The 14,639-nt window shown below is 37.2% G+C and overlaps 1 protein-coding gene and 4 non-coding genes across 5 annotated transcripts in view; all 5 read left to right on the top strand.

The window, feature by feature from the left end:
* Positions 1-14,639, top strand: part of LOC128358604 (interferon-induced very large GTPase 1-like) — a 232,892-nt gene that overhangs the window by 109,929 nt on the left and 108,324 nt on the right. The gene's annotated exons all lie outside the window — the stretch shown is intronic.
* On the top strand, positions 6,557-6,629 carry trnav-uac (transfer RNA valine (anticodon UAC)). The gene has a single exon. It is a non-coding gene; the product is annotated as a tRNA-Val (tRNA).
* Positions 7,124-7,196, top strand: trnav-uac (transfer RNA valine (anticodon UAC)). Its single transcript has one exon. It is a non-coding gene; the product is annotated as a tRNA-Val (tRNA).
* On the top strand, positions 7,466-7,538 carry trnav-uac (transfer RNA valine (anticodon UAC)). The gene has a single exon. It is a non-coding gene; the product is annotated as a tRNA-Val (tRNA).
* Positions 7,801-7,873, top strand: trnav-uac (transfer RNA valine (anticodon UAC)). The gene has a single exon. It is a non-coding gene; the product is annotated as a tRNA-Val (tRNA).

The raw sequence follows: 14,639 nt of genomic DNA, 5'->3' as shown, positions 1-14,639 counted from the left end.
ACTACATTAAAACATAACTAAACTAAGACATAACATTTCTATTATAGTCTTTATGAAATATATATGCTGACAAACCGAATAATAAAGATTTATCATTTAATACCAACATTTAAATTTAATAGTTTGAGAAATGCATACTGTGATTTCAGCAACATATCATGAGTATTTCACTGATCAGAGCATTTTTAGATTCAAAATATTTAAATTTGACTCCTTTTCTATTAATAGCATCGTAGAGAAGACTTTGGCCTTCATGTGTTTATTTTATTTTTGGCAGTAAGGAGACAAGTCAGATACAGCAGTACAGAGTTGTCTGGCTTTAAAGGGAGAGAGGATTGTACAATTTGTGGAGGGGCTTTCCTATTTGGATGCGGTCCCAAGACTGTCTAATCTCCCCCATGCCGACAACAAGAAACACCATGTAGACAAGACAATGATGTGAATCACATGAGCTTAATGTCCTCGACTAACAAGGGCAGAATGACCTCATACAATGTGTTCTTTTAACAAAGCTGTAGAAGCATTTTATTTTTCTAACAGAATTAAAACTAAACATTTATTTATCCAGTTATTTATGTATTTATTAAACCTTTATGCACACACAAGAATTACTGGTGTGAAATTGTACCCAGTTTGAGTCAATATAACACAGACACAACAAGCTTTAGTTAAAAACTGTCTTAGATGTTTTGCTCCTTATACTAAGTGATGTACATATAGCATCGAACAGATACACAAGTTATTAACCATGTGATGGAAATCTGAGAAAATAAAAATCATACTACTGTAACTTGTCTTTGTGTGTTTTAAGAGGATCAGAACAGTTAGAGTGCAAAGTGTTCTGAGGCTGATAATGAGTTTAGAATCAGGTTATTATAGATCGCCTGTCTCGCCGGAGGAATGTGTATCTGTCCTTGAGGCTAAACTAAACTAAACAGTTTGTGCCATACATGGAAACATTAATGAAAACAAAGAAACTTTCAGCCGTCATGACCTTCTTAATAAACTCTGTACTATGGCAACAGATACAGTGAGATCAACAATGTCTTAAAGCATTAAAGCATGATAATTTTCCATCACAACAATCAGTAAGAAACACGTAAGGAAGAAATGTTGGTTTGTTAGAGAGGAGATAGGCCTTTGATCATCCCTGCCCCCTGATGACTTTACCTTTTGCTACAGTAACCCCCCCCCCCCCCCCTGTGTTATCACTAACTGGCCAAGAAGCACTTCCCCCTCAGTAAGATGGCCCTGGTTCCTGTCTGAATGCAAATGCCCTCCCTTCCTGCCATTTTGTTTCGTCTCACTTGCTGATTAGTGAATTGACCCCACTGTATAAAATGCTTCCATTTCTTTTGCTGTAAGTCGGTCCATTCACAGATGTCCAAGGATGTCAATAAACATCCAACATTGAACAAGAACTTGAGTATTTTTTTTCTTCAACAATTGTCAGAAGATTATAACAAGCTTTAGTTTGGATAAAAAAAAACCCAACAGAAAAAGAAAAAAAAACACTAAACTGTGTCCGAACCAACTCTTGTCTCGAGTCATTTCTGGGTAACATTAACATAGTTGTCCAATATAAACTGTGGACCGATAGAGAACCAAAGTTATTGTCTTGTTCAGACCAGAGCTGGTTTCTGTCTGTGTACTGTGAGGTTTTGCATCCTTTTATTAATCAATTGTAATCAGGCATAATGTAGGAAATAAGTTTTTACTTTGTCAAATAACTTTCCAACATTGCCTGCATCGCTTTCTTCAAATTTGAACACGACAGTACAGCATCTATCTAAAGTGCAAATTCACTAAAGCCAAACATATACAGATAAATAATATACAATATTCTGCATGAAGGAAATTAAATATGCATGAATTCAAAATAATTTTACATATATTCCACTTGGTTTAACTCAAAATACCAATAATGTGAATCAAAACACTCATTCACTTTACTCTAATTCCTACAGTTTCTCACATATTAACAAACACAGTCCTGCAAACACTCATTCAACTCTTGCACAACATAAATTAAACTTTCCACAACATTCACAGGTAGAACAATTGTTTTGTTAGTACCTGTGGTGGGTTTGTGGAGAGAGGACTGGAGTTCAGGTCTTTTCCTCGTCGGAGCTCGTCTGTTTCTGCAGAGCTGAGCCAGCCGAACCTGCAGTCTCCTCTCTGCAGCAGAGCACCACCTACTGGTATAGATAAGATATGAGAGAGGTTAACACTTTTTTCCCCCTCAACTTTATTAATCAAAATCTGGCATTACATTCAAAATCAAATAAATAACTGAAATAAAAGTCAGAGGTCTAATCAGAAAGTTTGTTATTTCATTCATATAAACTAAGAACGGTGGATGGCACTTTATGAATCTGTGGATAAATTGTTTGGCGATAATAATTAAGGTGTTATACATCATTTCTCGTTTTTTGTTTTGTATTATAACTCCATACTTAATGTCTTTGTATTCCAGCTTGGGCGATTGAATGTCCTTTTCAGATATCCAGTCTTGAAAAGCTTCCCAAAACACTCTGGTAAGTGCAGTTAAAAGACAACTGTTCTAAAATCTCTAGAAAAGCTAAGTTAAAACTAACATAAAGCATTTACAGTTTACATCCGGCTGCAGTCTCCTCCCTGCAGCAGAGCACCACCTACTGACTGTGACGGGAATTGCAGGTCAGTTCGTTGTGTTTTTGGGTTGTTGTTTGTTTTGCTCTCTATAATTTGCAAATGCTCATACATGTACATTTTGGACATGGCACATACACGGTTATACACCCACACATATTAACCCTGTAAGACCCAGATATAGAAAAAAATGAGCAAAACTTTTTTTGACCTCTCCGATATTGTTTTAGGAGAAGAGTTTTCACATTTTTTACATTTTAGTAAGTTTTTAGGGAAATTCTGTATTTGTACTCACTTTGTCTGAACATATATACAGAACATATACGCATTCATTTGCAGGGTTGATTGCTTCCTTAGCCCCATAACAGTATATATCATCAGTAATAATCACACAACAATTTTATGAATAAGAAGTTATTAATAAAAATACTGGAAAAATTTAACAAACTTTTTCGTTTTGCCACTTCTTAGCCATGTTCACTTTCAATGTGGTTTGAATGAAGGTTGTCATAATGTGTGCAGTGTAAAATTAAAGGCAGCTCAGAGTGTTTGACTTTGAGACAGTAACCTGATGTCTGTTGACCTTTGACCTCTGTGCAGGACGTGGAGAGCTGCCGGCCGCGGTCCCAGTCTATGTTAACTTGCAGTGATAGTATTCTGCTCTCTACTTATCATACTAAAAGAAACACATGCATCTCCCCAGAGCACTTACAGGTTCACATTCAGGACCATTCACACCTGTCCCTGAACAATGCAACGAAAATCCAGAACATCCAGAGCCTGTTTTTCTTTCTCCTAATGCTACAAGGTGCTACATGGGCAAACCCTCCATGATCATTTATGAAAGGAACATAATCTCCTTAGAGCACTTACAGGTTCACATTCAAGACCATTCGCACCTGTCCCTGAACAATGCAACAGGCCTCACCCCCAAAATTTCCAGAACATTCAGAGCCAGTATTTTTATCTCCTAAAGCTACAAACTGATAATTGAGCAAACCCTCGGAAAAATAGCTCTGGATGATCTAGAAGTTAAAAAACTAAAAAGATACAGGGAGTTTCAAATACCACATACAATTTAGTCATATGTTTAATTGTTTAATTGGGTTGTTGTTTGTTTGGCTCTCTATAATTTGCAAATGCTCATACATGTACATTTTGGACATGGCACATACACGCTTACACACCCACACATATTAACCACAGAATCACCTCTTGTCCGGTTCTTTGGTTTGCTGACAGTTCAGACACCTCTTACGTAATTTGCAACGTACACTTCTACTTTTTCTGTTTTTGTCTTTATTTTCTCACTGACCTCCTCTGTCGGTTCAGGTCACGTACACACCACTTACTCACACTAGATAAATGACCCAATGCTTGCAAGGGTGTAATTCTGTTTTGCTTCTAAATGTATTAAATACTACTGTGTTTCTTCTCGCCAAGGTAAAAATAAACATACAGCATTTCCAGCGTACATACACTGAGCAATAAAATAAAATCCAACATTTAGACAAACTCTAAAACTTGCAAGGCTGCAAATAATGGCTCGGGATGCCATGAAGGGAAGAAAGAGACTGTGAGATATGTTTTGTTTAAATGTGTGTACTTGTTAGAAAAATATTGCAGTGCTGTATATGACCTCCATATGAACTCAGTCTCTGACTTCTATATGAACTTCCGCTTATCAAGACCAAGAAAAGTACCTAAATATCGTCTTCTCAGAGAACCAGCTGGTGTTTCCTGTTATTTAATCTTGATACTATGTCGTAATTATAGTAGCGTTATATTATCAAAGGGACGCCTGTCACAGCTTGATTCATGTATTAAGACTATAAAAGAACTATTGCTTCATGTATTTAGTCAGACAACTCTGTACGACTGTGGAAGACTTGTCTCCTTGCTGAAAGACGAATAAACACTCGAAACTTCAACGACTCTGTGCCTCTTTGAGATAATTTTTCGTAACAGTGCCTTAACTCCTGTGAATGCCTATAAGCTGCTGGTGGAGACATTTGTACAGTGAAGACACCTGGTAGTAGAACTGACTGTGTTTAATTTGTTATTAGGTCAGCAAATGTTTAGCAGTGCTCATTGGTTGGTTTATTACTGTATTGAATGATTGCTTTATTACTTTGTTACCTTGTCTTCTTCATTTGAGGAAAGGGATACTCTCGATGTTTAAAGATCAAAGGATTTATTGACAAAGCAAAGAACTGAATGCACAGCTGCGGACTTAATCTACTTCACTCGGGAGTTCCATAGAAAAAGCCTTGAATGTATATTTACAATCCCTTCTATTCAACTGCAGTTAGGGTGCTGTTCTGGTTTTGCAGTTTTATTGGTTGGTTCTTGTTGCTATGGTTCTTTTTGGTGTCAGCCAATAATCAGCTATGGGCATGTGGTATATTTCTGACTGTTTTCTGTGTAAAGGTTTAATATTCTTATCATACCATCTTTTTGTCTATTGCCTTTTAAAATAGCTATGTGTCTGGAGTTGCTTCCTGTAAAAGAGCTTGCTGCTACGCTTGCTGCTACGCTTGGGCTTCCTGTTAAACGGTTTCTATGCACCTACAGCTCCGTACTACTTCCACTTAAGTCGGTGATCTGCCCTTTTGCACTTTCAGTAACCCTGTATTCAACTTTTGACCTCCTGCCAATGTGTGAACTTTCATATCTGCATTATCACGACAACACCCGAGCTGACAGTGATGAACCATGTCATGTCCATGTTCAGCGTCAGTTTAACACAACACTTCATATTAAGGTTTACATAACTTTACAGTTTCAAACATACGGCCCATGGGCCAGAACCGGCCTGCCAAGGAGTCCAATCCGACTCGCTGGATAACTTTGCAAAATATGAAAATGATAGAAAAGCAACTCCAATTTTTCTGCTACGTCCAAACTCCTGAAGTGGTTCAAAATGCACAAAAATGAAAATATTATGTTATATTATACTTTTGTATAGATGCTACAAATGTCAAAATTGATAGTTAATAGTTGTAATATGATTGGTATATTATAAATAGTTTTATAAGTAGTTATTTATTGTAATTTTCAGTTTCAATAAAATACATTTAGATAATTATTACTATGTTATATTTTCATGTCTTAGGTAAAGTAGGACATGATATTGTGTGATAGGAGCAGTTTTTTCAGATATCTGAAATGCCAACAGCAGTGTTATAGGAAAAGATCACTATTTAGGCAACATTTTTGTATATTACAGATAGCGTCGTTCATTTTTTAAATATATCATATGAAATGCCAACATCACAGAACCACCAGTATTTTTCTTTTACATGATTAATAACTACAAAATCTCATCTCTTCTCAATCACTGCTGTTTATAATGTTATACATGTCATCTCTGTTCAATCCCCTGCTGTGTTTTTGTCAACCTAAAGACTAATATACTAATAACTATACTAATAACTAGAGTTAATATTAGACCAGTCTTACTATAGTCAGCTTTATATTATAAGGTAGCTTTTCTTGATTCATGTCTAACCCTCCACCAGCTCCCACTAACACCTGTTTTCATGTTTTTAAACTAGTGTTGTCTTTGTGGTTTTTAGTAATACTTGGATCAGTGCAGTCATGAAGGAGTTTAAGTGTTTACTGATGCTGGTTGAAATAATGTTCGTAGGTTTTGTACAGCTAAGAAACAAAGCAAGCAGAGATGTGTAGGTGTACTGGGAGCCACAAGATGGCGCTCAAACATCATTATGATACAGACAAACTGCTCAGAGCTCAGTTTCTTTCAGGGAGCTGCAGAGAAATCTGAGGAAAACCTTGAAAAGTTACATAATCCTCCTAAACTCCTAAACTCTATTTCATGAATCCAGGCGTGATACATTTATAGTCTCACTTTAAAGAAACAGCTTTAAAATGTGGTTTTGGATTTAGAAACACTTATATCGGTGGTTCCATAGTGTAGTGGTCATCACGTCTGCTTTACACGCAGAAGGTCCTGGGTTCAATCCCCAGTGGAACCAGAGGATGTTCCCTTTATGAATGGCTGGATTTGGTGTAACATTGGAAAAAACCTAATCTAAACATAGCTGTAAATTGACTTCAAAAACTCTGCTCATCAATTAAGATAGATTGTTTTGGATATATATGTCCCAAATTAATATGAGCAGAATAAATTGAGGCAACAGCTCAGAATAAAATCTAAAATTCTGCCCATTTAACTATTATTCAACATGACTATTCAGTCGTGTTGTAGTGTATTAATGTAACATCAGTGTTCGTAAAGGTTCCTGGGTTCAATCCCCAGTGGAACCAGTAATCAGTTATACTCTATGACTGGTGTTGACCTCCTCCTGATACATGGCATCTTTGGTTATAGCAAAAATGCTCCAAGTCAGTCTCCACTAATGTTTCTTTACTGTGAGCTAAAATAAATTGACCTAAATCACTTCTGCCTGCTGGACTTTAGTCAGAAACACTATCATACCCAGATTAGAGCAGTAAGACCTTTAATACAGGTTCCATAGTGTAGTAGTCATCACGTCTGCTTTACACGCAGAAGGTCCTGGGGTCAATCCCCAGTGGAACCTTTAAGCAGTCATATTATCTTACTGGAGTTATACTATATGACTGGTGTTGACAGGCTGTCCTCCTGTCATTACCTGATTCATGGCTTCATGGTCGCAGACTAAAACTAAAGTTGGTTGTAGCAAAAGTGCTCCAAATCAGTATCCACTAATGTTTGTTTTCTACTTCTTTACTGTGAGCTGAAATAAATTGACCTAAATCACTTCTGACTGCTGGACTATGGTCAGAAACACTATCATATCCAGATTAGAGGAGTAAACATTACAGTACAGGTTCTATAGTGTAGTGGTCATCACGTCTGCTTTACACGCAGAAGGTCCTGGGTTCAATCCCCAGTGGAACCTTTAAGCAGTCACATTATATGACTGGTGTTGACAGGCTGTCCTCCTGTCACTACCTGATACATGACAGCTTGGTTGTAGAGGAAAGCTAAAGTTGGTTATTGCTCAAATACTCCAAGTCCTTCTTTGTCACAGTCTTCACTAATGTTTATTTTCTATTACTTTACTGTGAGCTAAAGTAAATTCACCTAAGCCACTTCTCACTGTTGGACTTTAGTCAGAAACATTATCATATCCAGATTAGAGCAGAAAATGCTTCAGTACAGGTTCCATAGTGTAGTGGTCATCATGTCTGCTTTACACGCAGAAGGTCCTGGGTTCAATCCCCAGTGGAACCAGACTTCTTATTTCCTAATACTTCTATTCACTTATCAAAACCTGAACTAGACCGAAACATGTTCTCTCTAAACTGAAGCTCCGAAAAGTGGCCGCAATAAATACAGGTGTAAACAACCTCTAAGGCACTCACACCCTGTCGAGGTATTCTGGGAAACAGACCACACATATCACTTGTAGTATAAATGTGTCCTGATGCGTCAGGATCTAACCGGAAAATACATCATCAATGCAGGATGTGAGGTTTATTTCTGTAAACGAAAGAAAGGAGATGAGCTCAGATGAAGGTGGATGGAGTAATCTGAACAGTTAGAATAGCTCGTACATGGATATTGAAACATTTTTATTTGCTCCTTAGCATTAATAGAAACTAATCTGATCCTTGTCTCACTGACTTAATAACTGCGGCTGGAGCTGTCTGACCTTCTTGCATAAGTGATGTCAGCAGCAACATAATTAGGATACAACTGGTCAGCTGGAGACGCATAATAGAGACAGGTGTGAACAGCGATTTGTCTCTGCTGTCCCAATGTGTTCGGATCACCTGAGACGGGTATAAACCAGGCCTCGCTGTTTAAATGTGTTCTTTCTTCATGTTTTCTGTAACATGCACTTTGAATGACACTGAACCTGTCTGAAAGCTGCTTTACAATTAGAGTTTAATTGATTGATAATAAAATAAAATAAAACTGAAAAGCAATTTATAATTTATTTACAAATCTGTCCAAAATATAATTAGTCCATGCAAATTAATCAAACTCCACAAGATCAACCAACAAAACATTTGCCCTGATTCAAACAGCTGCCCTTTACACCCTGGATGTAATGTCACCTTCTTCCCTCTGGGAGGTGCTACAGAGCCTAGTGCACCAAAACCACCACACACACAGGAACAGGTTCTTTCCCTCGCTGTCACTCTTATGATCAGTTAACTCACTATGACTCTGCACACTGTAATACCCACCTATAAATTATATATATTTATTTAAGTTTAAAGGTAAAACAAAAAAAGCAGTACATTTAATTCATTACTGTATATTTGAGCAGACTGTTTATACTGTGTACTATCACATCCTGCCTGAACTTTCTGGTTTCTGTTATTTCTATTTCCTGTGTTTTCCCACCTTACTTGATTTCCTCATGTGTTTCACCTGTGTCTCGTTCTACTCACCTGTGTCCTGTTTGCATTACCCCTGTGCATTTAAGTCTGGGTTTTCTGTTTGGTTAAGGCCATTTATACACGTAGCCGGGTATTTATAAAAATGAATATTTACCCCCATTTGTTTTTTTCAATAATAACAGCGTACATACCCCAGATCGTTTTCATCTCCACAAACTTGCAAAAATACATCACATAAAGCCTAAACAAAGGTTGCACACCTGACATTGATGCATTTTCTGTCTGTGACATCTAGGAACCGAATGGGTGAAAGGCAAAAACGTATCAAAATATATCAGTTTCTCCAGATACTGGCTACGTGTATACATGCCCTTAGTCTATTCACACTTCTGACTCTGTCTCCACCTTTAAATCCTGCCTGACAACGCACCTATTCAGAGTGGCATACTGCCTCACACTGACTATGCAATCTTCAGTCTTGTTTATTTATTGTACTAATGCACTTTGTAGTCACATTCATATTTATTTATTTATTTATCTTTGCACTAAATGTTACCTGATTTATATTGTTTGATGTACTGTTGTTGTGTTATATGTGCCAAGGTGTCCTTGAGTGTTTTGAAAGGCACCTTTAAATAAAATGCATTATTATGACTATCATGATTATTATTCTGTTGAGTCTTATCACGCCTTGTTAGTCTTCTTCAGTTCTTGTCTGATTTTGTCAATTCTCATCAGGTTTGTTTAGTTCCATTGGAGTAAAGAAATGTCAATCAGGAGAAACAAGTGAATAAAGAAATGTATTTATTGTGAATATATGAGAGAACAAAGTCTTTAGTAAATATAGACAAAGTCTAGTCTAGTCAAAGGCACTTGAACTCAATGAAGAATCATCCTGGAATGTCTGCAAAACATATAGAGATCCCCCATGAAGTCCAGACACTGGTGGTGGTGATTGCTGATGAGTCTGATGAGAAATGGCAGAATGGTAGATGATTGCAGATCCTGTGGAGATGTGGAGATGGAGGGGGGCACGAAACAGCTGTATGACAGTCTGAAGCCAGGGAAGGGAAAGAGGCATATTTAAAAAGACTACAATAAGATGATAGGCTGAGGATGAAGTGTTGTGTTTTGCTATTGGTTGAAAGACAGGCGACAACTCAGTTAAGATCACGATCCCTTGGACAGGTACTAGATTGGACTAGGAAATAGATGAGCGTGCGTGAAAGAAAGAAGGCAGGAAAGCTTGTCATATGTGTTAGAGTTAAGCTTCATTTATCTCTGCTTTCCACTCGTGACACTGTACATAACCACCTACATTATGTACAGTATATAAAGTAACTTACCTTTATATCATACAGTGCTTATTTCAGCACTCTTTACACCTTTACACTATTTGTAATCTGCTCATAGTTTACCAAAAAACGTCATCTTCATAAAGACTTCATAAAGTGATATATTTGTGTTTAATTATCGTTCAACTTGTGTGTGAGCACATTCAAAAAAGTAAAGCAGAATCAAACTACTTACACATAACCATACTTTGCTAATAAATCTGATTCTCATTCAGTACAATATCACCAGGTTAACCACTTAACATACGCCCCTATTTTTTATGCTGTTAGCCTAAACGACATGCCCAAGTTGTGAGCAGCACAGATCCCACATAGTTTGAGACTCAGAGATGTGTCTGGTATCATTGGAAAGGAAACACTCTCAGGATTCTTGTAAAAGTGTCTGTGTGATTCTGTGACTTACTGACAAAGAGTGGCAGAGGTTACAATGATGGGGTTGTTTACTCGCCCATAGGTTTGCCTTTACAATGACATGTGTAGGGGAGAGTGGGGTAAGTAGTGCCAATTTTTACTTAAAGTGCCCTTAAAACAAGGGGACAACAGTAATGCCTCCAACTAAGATATCTACATATAGTTTAGGATGCTGTGCATCCCTGGGAACAATTACTTTGGATCTTAAACAAACAGTTTGAGAAATATAGCTTTAGGAAAAAAAAGTGTCCTGTGGCACAACTTGCCCCCGGTAGGGGGCAAGTTGTGCCATTAGAGAGAATACAGTGGGGTAAATTGTGCCATTGATAATTGAAGTAAAACAGATCATTTTAATCTCACAAATGATAATGCTATATAAAAGTAAAACAAATTCAATACAATTTACTTATAAAAGCATTCGTATTGTGCTGCTAGAGGTGAAATTCTCCTCCGGAGCATAGAAGGATTCAACGTCTCCTTTTTGTATTTGTATTTGTATGGCATGATGGTCTAAAATTAAGAATATCACATAGTTTTAGTGATCAAATGTAAAAATACAATATACAATAACAATAAAATACAATTAAGTAATATATCATAAATAATCATAAGTTGGGTTAAGTTGTCCCAGTGGCACAACTTAACCCAGGCCTTTGGCACAAATTACCCCAGACCCACCATTTTGAAAAAAATGTATCCCCCAGCTGTTTTGAGCTAGTATCATGCTAACTGTATATACTCATGCTGTAGCTTACTAAAGCACTAAAACATGTATGAACTGTTTTCAAAGTTGTCTACAATTGTTCAAACACAGCATTAAAAAAAACTTGATCATAGAAATTTTACTTTGGAGGGCAAAAAATTGTTTTTTGAACTTAAATGTGCCAACCTCTCAAGCCAAGTGTCTCCCCTCTTCACAAGATGAGTGAAATGGATGCCTCTTCAAAAATATGTGGTCACATGAGCAACTTCTTCTATGGTTTTCTAGATAACCGGGGTGGAACTACTTACCCCTTGGCACAAATTACCCCACTCTCCCCTACGCTTGGAGTTTGTTTATGGACAGCCAAACCTAATAGCTTAGTGTCATACACCGTTGAAAACCTCAGACTATTGGCTAAAAGGTTATCAACTTCATTTCACCGAATATTTCCATTGGCTGGAACAGCTGTCAATCAAAGCCATGTCGTCATTGTTGTCGGTCACATGTCCTCATTGGCTTTGGAGACATGTACTGCCTAATCCTAAACACCGATTGGCTTGTGTGTGGTGTCGTCAGAAGCAGGAGAGGCTCACGGTCGTAAACATCTAGTCACGTGTACTCTGAGATGGACGTGCAGGTCAGGAAATGACGTAAACGGACCGCATATGGTTTGTTATTTGTGTTATTACGTTACGTGTTGGACTAAATACATGTTGACATATTGAGGAAAGTATTCCGGTTAGAAGGAAACGGATTTCATATTTCACAAGAATGGATACTTGGCGAGCTGTACAGAAAGTCCTGAGTCATAAGATGATCGTTGTGGATAAAGGGAAGACTTTGAAGGTATGTAGCATTATAGCTGTTAGCTTACTTTAGCTGAGTGGCTAGCCGAGCTAATCGCTAATACTATTACGGATGTGAGCAACCATATAATTCGTGAGTGGTCTTGAATGAATCAGGACAATCTAAGCTTTCTAACAATGTACGGCATGAATATATATGTTTAAGGGTTGGTGTTTAAAACATTCAGAAGAACTTGTGGCTACCTCCTAACATCCGGTCCGTCCCGTAAGAGGAACAGCGTGTTTTAAGAGGTTAACTACCATCAGTTCTTGTTTCAGTTATTATGTGAAGAGTCCCGTTCAAATTGCTGTGTCCTATTCTAATCTGGTCATTATTACCTCCTCCTCTCCATTCCCTCCTGTCTCTCTTAATACTCTCTGCTTTGTATTGAATGTAGATGTCTTCCTCTTACTTTCTGATCCCAGTGCTGCTGCCACTCATCATTGACCTTCTTCCATGCAATACGAAACGGTCTTCTGATTTTGACAGGTTAATCACAGCTCTCAAGTCTCACGCTGAGCAGTGATAGATCCCACCTCACAGACAGTAATATATAATATATGAACAGCGAGGTGTAGGCACATTTCTCAGCTGAGTTCCGACCTACCAGCCAATCAGAAAATAGTATTTCTTGTTGCTGGGTAAATTCGGAAACTACTAAACTACCAAGGGCAACCTTAAATCAATTTGTTTATAGTTGTTTACATTAGACATAAGTAACTTGTAGTAATAGTTCAAGCTTCATTTATTTTCTATATATATACAGATTCATATGTAGCTTCCATTTACTTAAATTTAACAGATATTCAGTCCAATGTTAATGTTATTGTTGCAGTTTCACTAAACGTCCAGCAGATGGCGGTAAACACCCGTAGAAAGAGCCTGTTCTCAGGAGCTAGCAGAAGAGAGAGAAGGAGGTAGTGTGAAATATAACGAGCATGAGAAGAAGAACAAACTTGTTATATTAGTTAAACTTCGATGTTAAAGTTGTCCAGAACAGACCTACCTTGTTTTAGGTTTTGTGAACTTAGCAAATTAGAAAATGGCAATAATGACCTGAAGTTCTTGTTTGGTGTCAGTTCATTTGTATTTCTACATGTGGTGGTTTTATGCATTAATTATTTATTATGAAACATATTTAGACACATGATCTTTGTACATACAGTATATTATCACCATCACTTATCATGATGCACATAACTAAACTGTATGTCAACATGTAAAAAAGAAGACTAAAGAAACACTGACAAAGCTCAACGTCTTTGTATCTTGTTTAATTCATTGTGTGTGAAAACATGTAAGTCAGAAGTTCAACATGATCAACAGACCAGAAGATAATAATAATAATAATAATAATGCATTTTAATAATAATGCATTTTCAAAGCACTCAAGGTCACTTTACAAGGCACATATAACACAACAACAGTACATCAAACACTAGCACATCTGGTAACATTTAGTGCATTAGTACAATAAATAAACAAGAATGTGATTGCATAGTTAGTGAGAGACAGATTATGCTGCTCTGAATAGCTGCGTTTTCGGGCGGGATTTAAAGGTAGAGACATAGTCTGAAGTGCGAATGTCTGGTGGGAGAGAGTTCCTGAGGCAGGGGGGTTAGGGTTTGGGGGGGGGGGGGGGGGCAGATCGGCTGAAGGCTCTTGACCCCATGGTGGTTAAGTTGGCAGATGGGGCAGAGAGCTGGTTGGCAGAGGAGGATCGGAGAGTTGGAGAAGGTGTGTAGATGTGAATAAGTTCAGAGAGATATGATGGTGCCACATTATTCCCACAGTTGGCTTGTTTAGGCAACATTTAAACATGAAGACTTCTTATTCACTAACTTTCATCAAACATACATCAAAAGAAAAAAATAAACAAGAAAAAATATGTTAAATATTTAAAAGTGTGAGTAATTGTTTGTTTTCTTTCTTCCTCTTTGTTTCATGTTCACCTTCTAAACAGCAGAACCAAAAGTCAGTTGTATTAATATTTGTTCATCATTGACTGATAGTAACCATTAGAAAGTTAACTCTGAACAATGAATGAACCATGCTGACATCTTCATCATCATCATATATCATGCGGTCTTTTTAGTCATTATAATTGTCATCATCAGCACATAACTGTGCCTATTAGTCATTATTCACTTGAGAATATATTAAAACATTGATAAAACATTTCTTTTTTAACAGTCTTTGTTTTTCATTATTATTTCTTCATTATCATTATCAACATCACTATCATGTAGAATAGTAATATTTAGGTTTAAAAGGTAAAACAGGTTTAACAGTTGATCATAACTGCTTCCAGCTTTTCAACCCTGCAACTTGTT

The sequence above is a fragment of the Scomber japonicus genome, chromosome 1, assembly GCF_027409825.1.
Source record: "Scomber japonicus isolate fScoJap1 chromosome 1, fScoJap1.pri, whole genome shotgun sequence".
Taxonomy (NCBI): Eukaryota; Metazoa; Chordata; class Actinopteri; order Scombriformes; family Scombridae; genus Scomber; species Scomber japonicus.
The sequence above is the reverse complement of the archived record's forward strand: the minus strand, read 5'-3'. Positions and strand labels throughout refer to the sequence as shown.